This window comes from Apus apus, chromosome 12, assembly GCF_020740795.1.
Source record: "Apus apus isolate bApuApu2 chromosome 12, bApuApu2.pri.cur, whole genome shotgun sequence".
In the NCBI taxonomy this organism is placed as follows: Eukaryota; Metazoa; Chordata; class Aves; order Apodiformes; family Apodidae; genus Apus; species Apus apus.
In genome coordinates this window covers 14,109,156-14,125,866 of record NC_067293.1, presented here as the reverse complement: position 1 = coordinate 14,125,866, position 16,711 = coordinate 14,109,156, and the positions used below count along the sequence as shown (strand labels likewise).

At 43.3% G+C, this 16,711-nt stretch overlaps 1 long non-coding RNA gene across 1 annotated transcript in view; it reads left to right on the top strand.

Moving 5' to 3' along the window:
- The window catches only part of LOC127389481 (uncharacterized), a 92,682-nt gene extending 76,309 nt beyond the window's left edge, over window positions 1-16,373 (top strand). Inside the window, exons 2-6 of the long non-coding RNA XR_007890649.1 lie at window positions 5,711-5,780; window positions 7,945-8,071; window positions 8,687-8,809; window positions 9,483-9,699; window positions 15,405-16,373. This is a non-coding gene — a long non-coding RNA (uncharacterized LOC127389481). The remainder of the gene's footprint in view (window positions 1-5,710; window positions 5,781-7,944; window positions 8,072-8,686; window positions 8,810-9,482; window positions 9,700-15,404) is intronic.
- Window positions 16,374-16,711: the final 338 nt, after the last annotated feature.

The window sequence follows — 16,711 nt, the reverse complement described above, 5'->3', positions numbered from 1 at the left end:
AATGCCCTGTTACTCATATGCTGTGCTAGATACTACCATGCAGCATGTCTTCCAGGCGTTGCTCCCCAGTGAAAACATCAGGGGAATAATGCAAAATCCCCATGTGCTTCAACACTGAAATTAGTGAATTGCCTGCAGTGGTGTCCCCACCACTGGAGAAGAGAAAACCTTTTCACATTGCTCTGAAATGCCAGCAGTGTGCATCCAACAGAGGTGGGAGGGCAATCTCCATCAGACGTGGTGTATGTGAGACCCTTGAGCTGGCAAAGACATGGACAGTGCTTCCATGTACTCCTGATCTTCTGCTGTGAACTCTGCCCGATGACATGGCCATAGGCCAAGGCTCTGTAGGACTAGGGCTTGGTCAGGTGATACCAGAAGGGACAGATTTTATTGTCTTGGCCATATATGGGTATTTTAAGCTGCTGAAACTGAGTTCAGAAAGGAACTGCATTGGTTTCCAGAGCCTGGCTGAGACCTCTGTCAAGAAAATGGGAAGTCCGGGAAGCAAGTAACTTTCTCACAGATAGACCAGTGTGAGTGCAGCAGCTTTACGATGTCATATGTTCACCTGCATCATGCAGAAAAAAAAGATTAAACCAGGTTGTGGGAGCAGGATGGCAGAGAGCAAAAGACCAGAGGACAGAAAATGCTGTGCTGACTGGCAAAGAGACTGCTCTCTTTATATTCTTTGTGCTTAGACTGAAACATCTTCACAGTTTGTTTGTTTGTTGTGGGTTGTTTTTTTTCTCTAATTTGGAAATAATTCTGATTTATTTTGAGCCTTCTATTAAGACAAGTCACGCAGCACTGCCAGGCTGGAAGTAGGAGGCTGTTTGTGTGCATGTGGACGTGTTTGTGTGTTTCCAAGGGTGCTGCCTGCCTCCTTTAGTTGACACTGCAGCCAGTGATTGTGTTTTCAATTATATATAAATGCTAATGATGGGGCTTTTCAGCTTTTACAGCACCACAGATCACACAATCCTTCACCGTACAAGCAGCATTGCTGCCACACCGTACCCTGGCAGATCATACCTCTTACATGCAGACTTGGAGAGGAACCAGTGCCATCAGGGACTCCCCCAAAACTGCAAGAGGACAGGCAAGCCCTTGCTCCTCCACATGGTTCTTCAGCCACCAGACCCTTTCTGACAGACAAGGAAGGGGTGTGTGGTCCTTGGGCTATGCCATGGAAGGGCAGGAAGAGCTGTTTCCCAAGTGCTTCACGTGAGGCTGGAATGAGCAAGGAGTTAAAGAGGCTGGGTGAGGAGGTCATTCATGTGAAGGGTCATGACAATACAGAGAATGACAGTGACTATAGCACTACTTACTGTGAACAGCTTGGAGACACTGGTTCGCTTGCCAGCCCACAGTAACTTGGTAGACTTAAAATGAGTAGGCTTGAGTGAGTAGGTGTTGAAAATTAAGGGCTGTTTTACTGAATGATCACGTAGTTGTCCATAATGTAGTCACGTACCCACTCCTGTATTTGCAAAGCTAACCCTCCAAAAAAGTGGTTTGGACTGGCAGATCAGGAGTGTTCTTCTTTGAAACTACACTGAGGATGTAAGAGTGCACAGACACCACAGTCCTCACCAGTAGCCAGAAAATGCCACCTACCATCCAGGGGTCTGAATAAGGACTCACCACTGTCAGGCTTGGTCTACCCTTGGCTTTGGCATTTGGATGTGTTAATGCTCATGAAAGCAATTGTCTGGTACCAGGGCAGCACTAGCAATTGCCAGTTCCTCCAGTTTTGTTTAGTAAAAGAGATATTAGCCAAGCCATTTTTATTCTGCTCTGCACTGGTGGAGAAGGGGATGTCTGAATGCATCATCAGCCTGCCTTTTACTTGTGGCAGATTGGTGCTAACCCAGCAGTCAGGTCCATGAGCGTGAGGCTGTGAGAGTCTTGAGTGGAGCAGGAATAGAAATCAAATCATGGCCACATAGGGTGAACAAGAACACTTGAATTCTGAGACTGCAGTAGGCAAGTGAGTGAGAAAAATAAAGAGAAGTTGTCAGCTAAACTAGATGTATTGACTGCAGTACAAACTGGAGGAGCAGTGACCCTGGTGACTGGGATGGAGACATTTGGAATGATTCCATCTCATCCAGGCCTTACCCTGGAACTTATGCTCCTTTGCATAATGAGCTACAAGCATACAGGCAAGGAGGATTCCATCAGGTAAAAAACACTATAATTCAGGGAGACAGAGACCATTGAAAGACTCACTTTTAAATGGAGTTGGTTACCACTCAAGGCCGAGCTTTCACTGTGGAATTGGGACTTTAAATAGGGATATTTGTGTAGAAGGGATTGTGGCTTTAGGTGAACAGCCCACTGAGACCAGTTCTGATGAAAATCCTGGAGCTAAAGCTGGCTGAATGCCCACTGACTGGACTCTGCATGACACTGAGCTACACAAGCCTGCAGCAGGGAGAGAGAATAGGCTATGGTTGCTGTGATGAGTGTTGAGATTTTGAACTGGTTTGGGATCCAAACTGGAAGAAAAAGAAAAAATCAGAAGAGGCACTAGAAAACTATTTGCTAGAAAACTAATCCCGGGACAGCTGCTGTATTATTGCTGGGGGAAACTGAGGTCCTCTTGATAATGAACTGGGATATAGAATTGCAGTGCCAGGTGTCAGGCAAGACTGTGGGACCTGAGAACCATGATAACAGAAATGACGGGCACAGGTGGAAGGACACGACAGGAAGGCTGGAAGGATTCTCTGGAAATAAAAGGTACTAGAAACAAATTTAGCCAAAGCAGTTGGTACCAGTAATAATCACTTTCACTTATTAAGGTCCTGAGGAATAATAAATCCAAAGCTTTGGAGGATGAGCAGGACCTTTACAGTCCTGCACTACGTGGCACTCTGCCTGTGGGAAGGCAAAGGGTGTTTTGTCTGGACAGGATAAATTCTGGAAATGGCATTTGAAATAGATGTGAAATAGGGTTTGGAAGGAACTAGAGAACCTGGGAGAAGTTATGACTAGGTGGAATATAAAACCCATTAGTGTTTTAATGCAGAAATTGGCAGAATTGTGCAATAGCAATGAAAAAGCAAGATACTGGGAGCCCAAACTGTTAATAAATTCAGATGTCTCAGCAACTGTGGAATTACTGTTTTGCAAAGTGTGGGTGCCTCCACAGTACACCAAACTGGCCAAGGCATACAGTGGTCTCCTATGGTGCAGGAGTGTATCAGCTCCACTCCTACAGCCATTCCCACTGCAAACTTCTTACTGAAGAGTGCAGCTGAGTTTTCTTGTATTCAGCATGATGTGCAGGATGTAAAATGGGCTTTTCAGCCGCCTGTTCCTTAAACAAAATAGATTACTTTAGATCTGACTAACTGTGGAAGGATAATACAGGAATAGAAGGACTCATAATTATCTTGCCAACAAAATGATGTGCTCCTGAAATAGTCAGAACACCTCAGGATGAGGGTGAGTTACCTTTCTGCAAGTATAAGCTTGACATAAGTTGGAGTATGGAAAGATTAATGCCTTTGCTTTAATAAAGGGGCTTGATCCAAGACTGCAGACACAATGTAAGTACCCAAGCAAAGCCCAGAAAGGATTGCTGCCCACTATTAATAGCTTGGTGGATCAAGGAGTGCCAGTGCAATGACCCAGTGTGTGTAATTCCCCTGAGTCACTGGTATTAAAGGGAGATAGAAAGATGCATCTGACTGTGGGTTTCAGAGCATTAAATGCCGTAACTTCGCAAACATCACCTCTTCTTGTTAAAATGCCAGAAATTATGGCTGCAATAGTACAAGGAGCTAAGTGGTTTTCAGACATAGATCTAGCAAACACATTTTTCTTTAGCCCTTTAGCAGAGAAATCTTGGCAGAAGTTTATTTTTACATTTTGGGAGAAAGAAAATTGTTTCACATGAGTTCCTCAAGGATTTCATGAGCTCCTGTGATCTGTCACCTACACATCACCCAAATGTGGCAGAAATTAGCCTGCAGGTCCAGGAAGTGTCTAACATCATATGTGCATCCCACCTGAATTGGTGGAATTGTGAAGAACAAGCAGACAGGAAGTTTTGGCTTCAACCCAGGAGGAAGGATTGAAAATCAACGGACAAAAGGTTCAATTACTGCAACAAGAGGTAAAATATTTAGGAGCAATACTAGGTATTGAAGGCCAGGCTTCTGATAAACAGAGTGTGGATTTAATTCAAAAACTACCCAACCCCACCACTCTGCTGAGCTAAGAGCACTGTGAGGCTTATTTAATTGTATGCAGGATTTTATTCTGATGTTCACTGAAGTGAATCATCCTCCAGCTAAGCTTTTAGGGAAAACTAGACAGTGGGAGCAGAGTGCAGAAAAGCAGGCAGCTTGGTGGAGCTGAAGGCAGCCCTAGCCTGGGCTGTAGTGGTGGGCTGTCTGGATCCAGGAAACCACTGCACATGAGGATCACCTCTGCTAGCCAGGAAGGAAGTGCCAGTTTGGCACAAGAGAAAGACACTGTGTTACAGGCTATTGTCTGTGCATCTCGAGTGTTATTGACACCACAATTCCTTGTCAAAAGGAATGAGTATCCTTAGTCTGGAAATCAGAAAAATTGGATTATGTCATTGGAGGAAGGCGAATGGCACAGTGGCACAACACACCAGTCTTGCTTCCTGGAAATACATTGTGCTCAATAAAGCACAAGATGGTATCTATCTAGCTCTGGGCTGGCAGAATGGACCCTCACGTTTATAACTCAGGGTATTAGACCTGGAAAAGGACACATCACACAAGCACCTCCATAACTTAGGCACCTTGAACAGAAATGTCAGATGCTGCAGCCTCCTGATGTGTGGTGGCCTGAGCAGGTTTAATTGCCTCTGCCAAAATACATCTGTAGAAATCTGCTTTACAGGTTGTTCAAGTTTCCACAGGATAAAGCTTGCACAAGGTTTGCTCCAGAACTTGTTAGAAAGAGCAGGAGGTAGTGGGGCAGGTCTCAGCTCACCCAGTACAAGTGGCAGAAGTCCCAGCTACGTTGTCAGATGTCCTTCCCAGTGATATGAGCAAACAAGGGTGAAGGATTTCTTTTTACTGAACAAGTTTTTTGCCCAGCTACATATAAAGCAACAACTACCCACAGCAGAATACCCACAGACCTCAGGATATGAAGAATTTGGCTTGTAAAGGAAGCTTTAAGGAAGTCAGTACAGGTAAATGGCAAAAAAATATAGAATGTGAAGTAGTCATCTAAATGGCTCCAGAAACCACTACTGTCAGCCATGATTATATTCCTTTTAAAACCATGACATGAAGGGAGATGGGGCTCTGACAGCATTGGTGGTTAAAAACTTCCGTATCAGATGAATAGCAACTGAAAGGTCTCACAGATTAATGGGTAAAAGAGTTTGACAAACAACTGCAGCAGAACAATCAACAAATAGCTCAGCAGTTAGGGCAAAATGTTGATAGAATAGGTAAAAGGTAGAAAATGGTAAATAACCAACATGAAGAATGGCAAGTATGGGGTCAGGTAGTATGTCATAGCTTTCCTGGAAAGAAGCACAACTTGGGCTGTAAGTGGGATGGATCTGGTACTAGCACAGATAAAGGCATTTCCATTGCTTATTAGTTCAAGTAAGTTCTGACAATGGCAGGCAGTTTCATCAATCACAACCAAGCTTTAGAGAGGAGAAAAAGACTAAGCTACATGAAAAGTTGTCTTTCTTTTTCAGGATCACAGAAAGGTGTGGATGTTAGCCAGTCACCAGATGTGGATCAGCATAGAAACATGGATTTGCCGTGGTAAGAATAGCTCCTGCAGCTGTTGCACTGGGCATCAGTGTTGCCAAAGTTGGGAATGTGGTTGAACAGTGTCAGGTCCTTTCTGTTCTGCTTACTCTGTCAGGGTAAGGTCTGCATGCAGCATGGTGTTGCCTGTGTTTTGCAGTAGGGAGAACAGGACTGGAAGGAGCAGAGCTGACAAGAATGCAGCCTGAGACAGTTGCATCTGCATCCTTGCTAATTTGCACCCTCTCTGTCTGAGCAAAGCACTTTCTACAGTCACTGTGGGTGGACAGTGTGATAAAAACAGGTACTGGCCAGCAGCATGCCCCACAGACTGAGCTCTCCAGCTGTGTTCTCTGAGATGTTCAGGTTCCCTGATCATCCAGAACTGGATGCAAGCAGCTTAAAGCTGCTTTAGTCCCACTTTTCCATAGCTAGTCATGCTTTGCTGTAGTTGCTAGAAGAACACAGTCTCACCCGAGAGTTCAGAAGTCCTCACGTTTGGTTTCCTTTGCTCTTCCCTCCATTTTACTGAGTCCCATCCACTTTATTTTAAAAGTATTCTATTTAACAGGAGACATCCCTCTTTCCTGAGAGGCCAGCATGCCTCTAACAAGTAATGCAGACATAGCCATGCACTATTGTTCCTGTCACCTCTAATCATGCAGTGATCACCATCACACTGAGTCCCTTCCTCCCATCTGCCTTCCTCTGTACTACATGAAATCCTCCCTCACCCCTGGGTGCAGCCTGACCTTCTCTTTGCTTTTGCCATCTCTGGCCCTCCCCAGCCTGTCCTAACAACCCAGTGGGTCCAAACAGGAAAACTTGGGGGGTCTCTAACTCACTCTTTTTTCCTGTCAGAGAGACTAGCTTCTTCTGCCATGAACTAGAATCCCTTGAGAGAAAGCAAGCTAAAAAAGTCTTTCAGCAGCCTTTTCTGTTCTGCCCTCCCAGTGCAGGTTGAAAATGAGAAGAAAGGGGGGAGAAAGATTAAAAAAAAAAAAAAAAAAAGAACAAAAAGCCCCAAAAATGTTAAAAAAGCAAGAGTTTTCCAGAGTCCAAACAATCAGTCGGACAATACGAGGTAATGATTCCACCTCTGTGCCCTTCTCCTGCTGGATGGGAGTTTTAAGCCCCACACCTGCCAGAGGTGGTACAAGACCCGAGTGATCCGCCTCGGCTCTGAACACAGCGCCTGGGTGATGATCTGAAAAGCTTGTTGCTCATGTTGCAAACAAAGACTTAGCAGAGGGCAGAGGTAAAACCAACTGGGACCTGGCCTTCTAATCAGGCCCATGCTGTGAGCTCATGGAATTAATCCAGCAGCCAGTGACATCAAGGCAGGAGGCCTGCATGACCCCAAGCCTGTCCGCAGTGGCTTACGCTGCCCGGTACTGCAGGTTCCATTTAATAAGCTCCATTGATATCTTTAATAAAGACACCTCACACTTCCACAGTTTCATGTGTGACCTCTCTGTGGTTGCTACCAAAAACACAAAGTAAGAGAGTCAAGGATCATTAGCTGACGAGGCAAAACTGCCCCTTCCCTTGCTCTTCTATTTTTCTTGTGAATATCAACTGCCTGGGAGGCAGCAATTGCTTGTAATTCTTCCTGTCTCCATTATAGAAGTTACAGGCTTCTAAGAGAGCTTGGGAAAAAACGACATGACTGCTTGCAGTTTGGGTAGCTTGCAGTCCTGCTTGCTGCCCTCAGACTCCTCATGCCAGCACTCATCCCCCTGCCCAGAGGCTGTGTTGATGGGCTCCTGAGAACCTGCAGGGACTGGATGCCGCTACCACCTCGTCTCCTCCCAATTTTGTGGTGAGAAAGGAGCATTTGCAGGCACTAAGAGCCAAAGGAAATCCATCAGCAACCCCCAGGCACCCCTTTGGCTTCTGGTAAAGGTCACCTCCCTCATCAGGGGAAAAGAAAGATGGACATGTATGTCTAATTTTGTTTTAGACAGGCTAATGAAAACCTTGTAGGAAAAATGTCTGGTTTAAAACATAAAGAGAACAGGGTTAGTTTGGTAGATTTTCTGTTAAGTTTTGGGCTGTCTGTTTTTTTGGTGGATTTTTTTTTAATATTATTTTATTTGATGGTGGGGGAGGGTTTTGCATTAGAAATAGTGTCAGTTGTCAAGCAAGACTCCTGATTGATTTGGTTTTTTATGTCTAGCTTCCAACATCCTCAAAGGCATCTAATTGTTCAGGACATACCGAGTATCTGCACTTACAGAAATCAAGCCTTGAGTGGAACTCCCCTGAAAGCAAGGCACTGGGAAGCTGAGATTAGTTTTCAGAAAGTAAGTGGTTTTCATTTTTCAGTTTCTCAAGGGCTCTTTCAAGGGCCAAGCAGATGGCTGGGAGATCCACAGAACTGAAACCTGCAGTTCTAATGGGGACAAAAAAAGTGTGTGTGGAAGGGGTTGTTTGTTTGGGGTTTCTTTTAGTCAAATTGTTTTTTTGTTTGACAGCAATTCATGCTTTTTAGGCAGCTGAAGTGCCAGTGCATTTTTTGTGTGGACTCTTCCTTTTCAACAAAGGACTGAGAAAATTGCCACACTAATTCTCTGAGCTTCCTAGCAGCTCTCAAGCATAAGCAGAAGTGCAATTTCCAACTTAAAAATACAAAGGCAAACCAACAACAGAATAAAAGCACACACAGAACAGTTCAGAAAGCCCCTCAAAAGCTTCAGGTCACTATGGATCCATTCCCATTGCCTTTGGAGTGGAGACTTGGGTCTGTGCTAAAGACCAGGCCACCCTTAGCTGGGATTTTCAGGGACACTTGGGGCTGTGTCAGTCTTCTGTGCAGCCCACAGTTGCCACCAGCCTGCTGCATAGTGGACAGGCTGCCCTGTGCCCTGGCAGCAGCCACCTACTTCTGAGAGGCACTAAATGTACCCTTGCCTTGGCAGGATGGGATGGCTGGAGGCAGGTGAGGTGTGTGGGACAGGCAGCAGCAGCAGCACCCAGCCCTGCTGGCCGAGATACAGCACAGCTGCACCCCTGGTCCCCCCAGACCCAAGCTTTGCACCCTGGTAAGTGGAAACAAAACTAAAAGCCAGCATAAAAACTCTTACCTAGTGCACACAATCCAGGCCTACCAAAATGCCTTGTTCCGTGAGAAAAAGAAGGTTAATTTTGCATCTGCAAATGGGTAAACTCAGTATTAGCAGGGGGTGATCCCGCTCCTTGGGCAGTCCCGTGCATTCCCAGGGATCCTCTGCCTACTGAGCACAGGCTTCTCTGGAAAAGTGCACACACACCCCCTCTCTGTGTCTGTGTTTGCATGTATTTGCTACATAGTTGTCCCACACATTTTCCTTGCTAGCCTGTCATAACCATTACTAAAATATGCTTATCTCATATATGCAAATAGCAGGGTATTTATAAGGTTCTTTGAAATTTCCATAATTGTGCTGTAAAAAAAGATCTCTTTGCTTATCTCACAAAGTGTTGTAGCCACAGTGTTACTTTTATTGAAATCCAAAAATCACTCAGCAAAGTAAGAATAGTTAAAACACTGTCAGTTTTTTATATTTTTGAAATAGAAGGCAAAGAAAGCAAGCAAACTAGCCTTTATTATTTCAAATTAGAAAGTTCAATGCTCACCAAAAAGGATATAAACTGTAAATGTGTTTTAGCAGTTCCTAGAGAAAAAGGGAGAAGTTTTAATAATAACAGTGTGTGCTCTTATATCATTTTCATTAGAAAAATCTCAGAGCAGTTTCTGCTTATTGAAGAACAGAACGCCTCAGAGCACTCTTGGGAGGTACTATAGAAAAGTGAGGAAGCAAATATAAATCCACATTATGCTCCATCCTGTCATTACCTGGAACTTCCCAGCCATCTTAGGGATATGCAGACAAGAAAGAAAGAAAAAAAAAAAAAGCAAGGGCTTCCCTGCGTGGATCTCTTCAGTTCATGGGTGAGTAAACCAACATCTGGAAGGTTTTTCCCAGGCTCAAAGGTGAGGAACAGAAATGAACAACAGGGGTAAGATAAGCACCTCAGTGGGCTCCTTGTGGGCTCCTGCCACCTGTGTCCTGCTCCCTGGGGACATGCAAGGAGCTCTGCCGGGATTCCTCTGCCCCCTTTGGGGAATCCTGGCTGGTCTCTGGCCTCACATGAGTATGTTCCTCACTGGCTACTGCAACATTTCCAGACAGGCTCCGACCATTTATCCAGGGAATGATGTGGAGAGGACAGAAAAATAAGATATTAGCCTAAATTAGCAAGAGTCGTAAAAGTGTGCACTGGAACAACAAAAGGAGGAAGAGAGGCTGTAAAGGTAGAGGATATTCCCTGGGCTGATGAAGAAAATAATATTGAAAAATCCCTGGTGTTTAATTTCAGAAAATACAATAGACTGAGTGCCCAGAAGAGGAACAGCATGTTAACATATCTTAGATAAACAGGAGCCAAACCATTAGCCTGACAGAAAAATGAGAAAGCCCACCAATGCACTGGGGGAAAATAATAAATTAAAAACCAGATGGTTCAAAGATGTGATTGCATCTTCAGCTTCAGTAAGAGGAAAGAAGGGGAATGCATATGCATTACAGGCAGGCCAGGAACACAAAAGCTGGAAAAACATCCACAAACAGAAGAGGCAGACTCGTCATAATGAAGTTAATTAAAATAGCAGGACCTCAAGTTATTTTAGGTCCCAGTGGTAGAAACCCCAGAATTCCAAACCCCATTTTTCATTAATGCAAGAATTTTCCGATTCCATCCATGCTCAGAAAAGGGACCTCTTCCTTTATGCTCTAGATAGTGAGTCAAGGCAGATGGGAATTATTCTGAGCTTGGAGAAAACAAAGCAGCACAAATTAATGGCTTACTGGCAGAAAGGCAGTTTAAAGCACTTTGCCAAGGCACATTTTATTCCTACACTTATCCTGCATACATTTTATTTTTTCTTTAATTCTGTTTAGATCAGAAGTGCATGACCAAGAGGAGATAAGTATCTATCATGTGTATAGGCTGAAGTGGGCACTAAAACAAACAAGCAGAAAGAAGACAACAGAAAGGGGAAAAAAATATGTATAATGGCTGGTGCAATGACTGAACAACTTGCTTCGTGTCACTCAGTAACACAGAAAATAGAACAACCCCATCTTGCCAGCTTCAACTCATCCCATAATTTCTGTGTGGGCTTATATACATCTGTACTTCTGTCACATGTATATACACATGTATGTGCACATCCATATATCTTGTTTCATACCAAGAAACACTGATGGTTGTGGGGGGTCTGCATGGCTGGAAGGACCCTGACCAGGACCCTTGTTCTTGCGTAATGAGAAGTTTTGCCTTTGGCTTCCAGAGTGGCAGGGTTTCACTCCAGCTTCCTTTGCAGCAGCTTTAAATCTGTAGCTGAGCTTTCTCTGTTGAGGACTATACTTAACCACTTCCATGAGAAATCTGGAAATAGCTGAACTGTGCAAATTAACATGCAGAAACCATTCATGATACCGATATTGTTTTGACCATAATTTGGCAAGATGATGGAGGCAGAAGCTCAAACTATATCTCTTGTATTTGGAAAGTATTGATTTTCTCATAACTATTACTGCTCAAGACCTCCATTTTATGTCCCTTGGGAACAGATTCTCCCTGTGTTTAGGGGATTGGAAAAAGGAGATCATGAGATGTGGGTTCAGTTCTTGTTATATGACTTTCAGCTCTTTTCTTAACTTCCTGACACCTTCCTTTTCCCTTGTGTAAAATTAGGGTAATGATATTTCTCTATATGACAGCAGCTTAATGCATTTATGTCTAAAGTGCTCAGGTGAAAGGTGTTACATGTTTCTGAGATTATTGTTTTTTACCACAATTGTTATTACAGCTGTTTCTGAGAGTTTCACTCTCACGTGTATAATAAGGGCAAAATATTATGAACATTTTGCCTTATTTTGAACTTAATGCCAATTTTGTTCTGAATTAAATCCTTTGAATCGAATTATTCCTGAACCACATCAACTGGGGACCAGCTGGTGACCCCAAGTGTTTGAGAACTACAGATAATCATGGCTGAAGAGACAAAAATACTTTTTATCTAAGCAGTATCTACTGTTGTGATAGAGACTGAAATTAAAGTATAATCCAGAGAGAGAGAGGGGGAGAGAAAGTATTCTTTAATTAAAATCAACTACCTCAAAAGATGGGTATTCTCAGGAGTGAAATTTGCACTGTGCTGAAGGCTTTCCACTTAAACCCTTGATGATGGAAGTGAACATAATTCTCAAGGAGTAATATTGGCATTAGCAGATAGCCACTTGCCACTGCACAATACAGCAAAAATTGCAGAGGAAAAAAAAATGTGGACAATAGAATGGAAAGACAGACAAAATAGGAAGCTATCTGAAACACAAGCCCGTGATTATCCAGCAACAAACGAATAGTTTGGCAAAGAAAGAGACCAAAGATAGAGAAAGAAAAATTAAACCAGAAGCAGTGGAGATCAATGAAAACAATCAGCACTTTCTGCCAGGAGATATGCTAAAAAGACTGAAACTGAGGTTTTAGAGAACATGTTCAAAATTATCCATTGTCCCACCCACCATCTCCATAGCAATTAATGGTCCTGGCCAAGGAGAAGTTATGGTTCAAGCAGTGGAGATTGTGGAGACCCCCTGTGAAAGGCAGCAGGTGAAAGGCACAACATTCATTTGGGGTAATTCTGGGGCTAGTGGTGGTGATGCCTTTGGCAAGATGCTGCTTCTGGCACCATGGGAGCAGCAGAGGCAGAGCACATGCTCGAGGGCAGTGCTTGTGACCAGCCCTTCACAGCGAATCCTGCTCTGTTCTCATTTTAGTTACCATCACAGATGGCTTCCTGCAATGCAAAGAAGGCTCCTGGCAAGGCAGTTTGCTGGATAACATTTGAATTGGATGTGTTGGAAGTATTACCTCACAGAAATACCCATTCACCAGCTTTTATTTCATTATAGTAGATTTGAGCAGCTACTCTGCACTGGCACTGACTTCCTCTCACTGCACACACGTGCAAGTCTGTCTTGCACGAATCTTGCCTGACAGTTATCTGCAACCAGGTGGTCTCCCTGAGAAGTAGTTATGCTGCAGTGAGGAAAAATGTCTCCTTTTTTTTTTTCCCCTCCTTTTTAAAAAAAAATATTTCTGTAGTAAAGCAGAGTTGCTGCTGCAATGGATTAGAGGCTCTCTGGCTACATCTCTGGTGCCCATGGGCAGTGGTGGGGGCAGCAGCAGAGCACCATCCCTCTGTGCTCTTATTGCTAGGGAGAGGATGCACTTAGCTTTGTTGCCTGTAAATACTCTGTAGCTTTGCTGTATGCCACGTATGTGATTCAAATATTCTCGAGAAAGAGCCTAAAAGCAAATTGCTTGTCTTAAATTGGCTACCCAATACGGCAGCCAGGCAAGACGGGATACGTAGCAGGGGACTTTTTAATGCATCAGATTAAAAAAACCTGTGCAAATCTTGGCTGACTCTAGGTTCCCAAAGACCCACAGTGGATTCAGGACAAATTTTGGTTCAAGTGGAAGGGTTGGTGAATCATTAAAATGCATCATACAAGTAATCTAGCTCTTAGTCTCAGACCTTTAAAGGTATTTTAATACTCATAGTGGTTTAAGTGCCTGATGAATAGCATGATGAACATTAGCAATACCAATCTCTTGAAAGGAGAAAAGAATTCATGGCAGTAAAAGAGCGAGGCCTTCTTGGCAATGTTTCTTACACTGGAAACTTGTGGATCATGCAGAGCTGTGAGTTACATGTTCCAAAAGTTATAGTTTTCATAGCAATTGTCAGCACTCCTCATTTGTCCAGTTCCACCAGTCTTGCTCACACAGATGCCATGGTTCTGCTGGGCCCCTGTGAGCACGCAGGGCTGGCTGGTTTCTGGGAGAAGATGAGTACTGAAAGTCCAGCGATGGTGGTGCATGCTGGCAAGCAGTATTCACATATTAACAGATTTCCACTCAAACTGGCAAATAGGAATGTCTATGTTAGAAATGCTGTGTGAAAGCCAAGGCAACAAAAGTCAAAATGTGCATATGAGAATATGTGGTACACACAGTATATGTCACAATGTTTACCATCACTTCAAAACATGCACCCGCCCACAGTTCTTCACCAGCAGCATCCTGGAAGTTCTCCAATTGGGATTTGCTATATGAAGCAAAAGTCAATTAAAATCAGCCATTATTGTACAGATCATGAGATCCATAGTACCAGATACCATACTCATCCCAGATGCTCATTAATAGCAGCGTGTTGCAAACAAGTCCAGGACAATTGCATGGATTTGGTCTACTTTTCCGCTTGCTGTGCTTGCTCAATTAGCATATAATAGTTTCAAATGGCTTGGATTAGAATTTTTAGCAAATATCCAATTCCCCAGAAACACAGTTCTGTTGCATTCTGGAACTACTGCAAATGCAGGTCAGAGTCAGTAAACAGGCTCAGCTACTGAAAACAGAGGCAGGGGGGAGAAAGATTTTGGGAAAAGGAAATCCTGTACACCCAGCTGGCTAGAGGAAGACCTGCTAGCGCCAGCTCTCCCACCTTCTTTCACCAAAGAGCCTGCTGCTGTACGAGGTGTGGTGACTCATCTCTGCATCACACTAATTCTGCATTTTTAGCTTGGAAAGGAACCACCTGCTAAAAGTGTGGTCTGCTTGGTTGGGTTCCCTCAGTCTCTGGCGGAGCTCTTTCATGTAAAGAGAACATGATTTTTTCAGGAAGGTAAACTGTGTAGGCTGATGTTCAGGAGCTCACATAACTGTACAACTCCAAAAGCCCAGTTCCTGTCACACTTTTCTTTGGGATGAAACAGCATTTACTGGCCTGATTCAGAGCAACCCACACAGGAATGGCCTTGAGCCGAGATTGTTCTGCCAGGTGGGTGGAAGCTTTGAGTCCTTTGGGCAGTGCCAAACTCTAACACACATCTCCTGGATCCCAGGTAAGGCCTCACCAGAATGGCAGACCAGCAGTGAGTCTGGCCCTTCTTTTCCAGCTTGGAAGCAAAACACCAACAGGTTTTTGATTGTTTCATATTGAGTGAATGTTTTATTCAAACATCTTTGTTTTGGAAAAAGATATCCCACCCCTACACACAGAGAAATGCATGCACTAATGTTTAGGGTTGATTTATAAACCAAAAAATCTGTAATTAGCACAATTTTATTTGTAATTAGCAGAGAGAAGTTGTTTGCTTCAGTGCCAATATTAGTAGCGATGGAAGTGCACTCTGTTGTTTTTAATTCTTTCACTGCCTCTTTATATTTAGTTTCAAGGTGAGATCAGTATCAGGAAACATGATGTAATTTAAACTTTTATCATTTTGTGAACCTCACAAATCCACTCCCAGTAATGTATTATAATTATCCTGATGATCAGGATGGGATTTTGAAAATGCACAAAGGCTGGCGTCAACTGCCGCTGCGTGTCTGACCAGACCAGAAAATGAAAACAACACTTACTGGCATTTATTGTCAGAGGAGCTCCAACTAGATTGCAGACAGATATGGACTGCAAAAATTAAATGGCTATTTGCTTCAGTTGTGTACCTCATTTCTGTGGATTTTGAGACTCGCGTCCTAATCTCTGTTATGCTTGCTCCCATTTGCTTGTTCCAACAGTACCTCTTAAAGAGAAGTTTTCCTCCTTGGAAGCCAAATGCAGTGCTCCCTGCTGTGATGGATTCCTTCTTGTTCCTTCCTAATTGGAGCGATTTCATCAGATCGAATTTTGACAAAGATAGTAATTGTCATCCAATTTTAAGGCAATGACAAGATCAATATGAATTCTCAGATGACAAGTATTATTACTGGGTGAGCACAAAGAAACAAAGAAAATGAAAAATCCATGTTCTAGGGATCAAAACAGTTAGAGGCACATGCTTGCCTTGATCCACGTGTGCGTGAATCCTGTTGACAACAATAGATGCTGTGCATGTGGATGGATGGGGTAGAACAGATGGCTTTTGCCAGTCAAATAGCAAAGGAAAACGAGCACCCAGTGCTTTAGTACATTGCAGTTTCAGTAATGTGGGAGTCAATTAACTTACCACCAACAGGCTTGCAGGGAAAATTACCTACAGCCCCATCTCAGACAATTTTGCTGCTTCTTAACATGTTCTACTCCTTCTGTTTCCTGAATGTCAGGAGTAAATACCTAAGCAAATCCCAGTTCTTTAAGGTAAATATATTCAACCCACATGTATGGAGGCAGAAGCACTTGATTATTTTTATAACGTTGTTTAAATGAGATGATCTGACTAGTTAATGGCGCAAAGAGTTCAGATAGGGTTCAAATTAGGATCTAAAATGTGTTGCAGCATCTTTAGACATTTTCCTCACAGTTGTGGTTTTGGGATGGATTCTGCCACGTATGTTTAACTGTTGCCAGATACTGTCATTTTGGTTTAGTAGGTTTACCCTGGAACAAGACACTTCTTCCAGACATTTGACCCTCAGAGCTCAGCTCTTGCTCTACATTTGCTGCTCAATGTGCATTCAAGTTACATCTGTAGGGGTGCTCTGCACACATTCATCTTGCTGTTAAACCAGACCTCTTGCTTTCCCACCCACAAAATGCTAAATCCAAGGAAATAGACACTTTTTTTTTTTTTTTTTTTTTTAGTATCTATATTCAAAATACAGTTTGTCTGAGGAAAGGGATTTTGGCAAAATAATATATGATTGTCATACTAATTGGCAGCTGCAATGATAACAACCATGACAAGTTTTAGCTCTGTCCACTTCAACCCAGCCAAGTCATTAAAGGTTTCCAATCAGAGGATTGTGTCATGAAGCTGAATACACACTGGGAGCTACACTGGTATCCCTGGATTGCTTAAATACTTTTTTAACCACCCAAATGCAGGTTTGAAAGGATTTTGATCCAGGGAGGAAGGTCTCAGCCAAGGGCTGAAAAGATGTTTGTT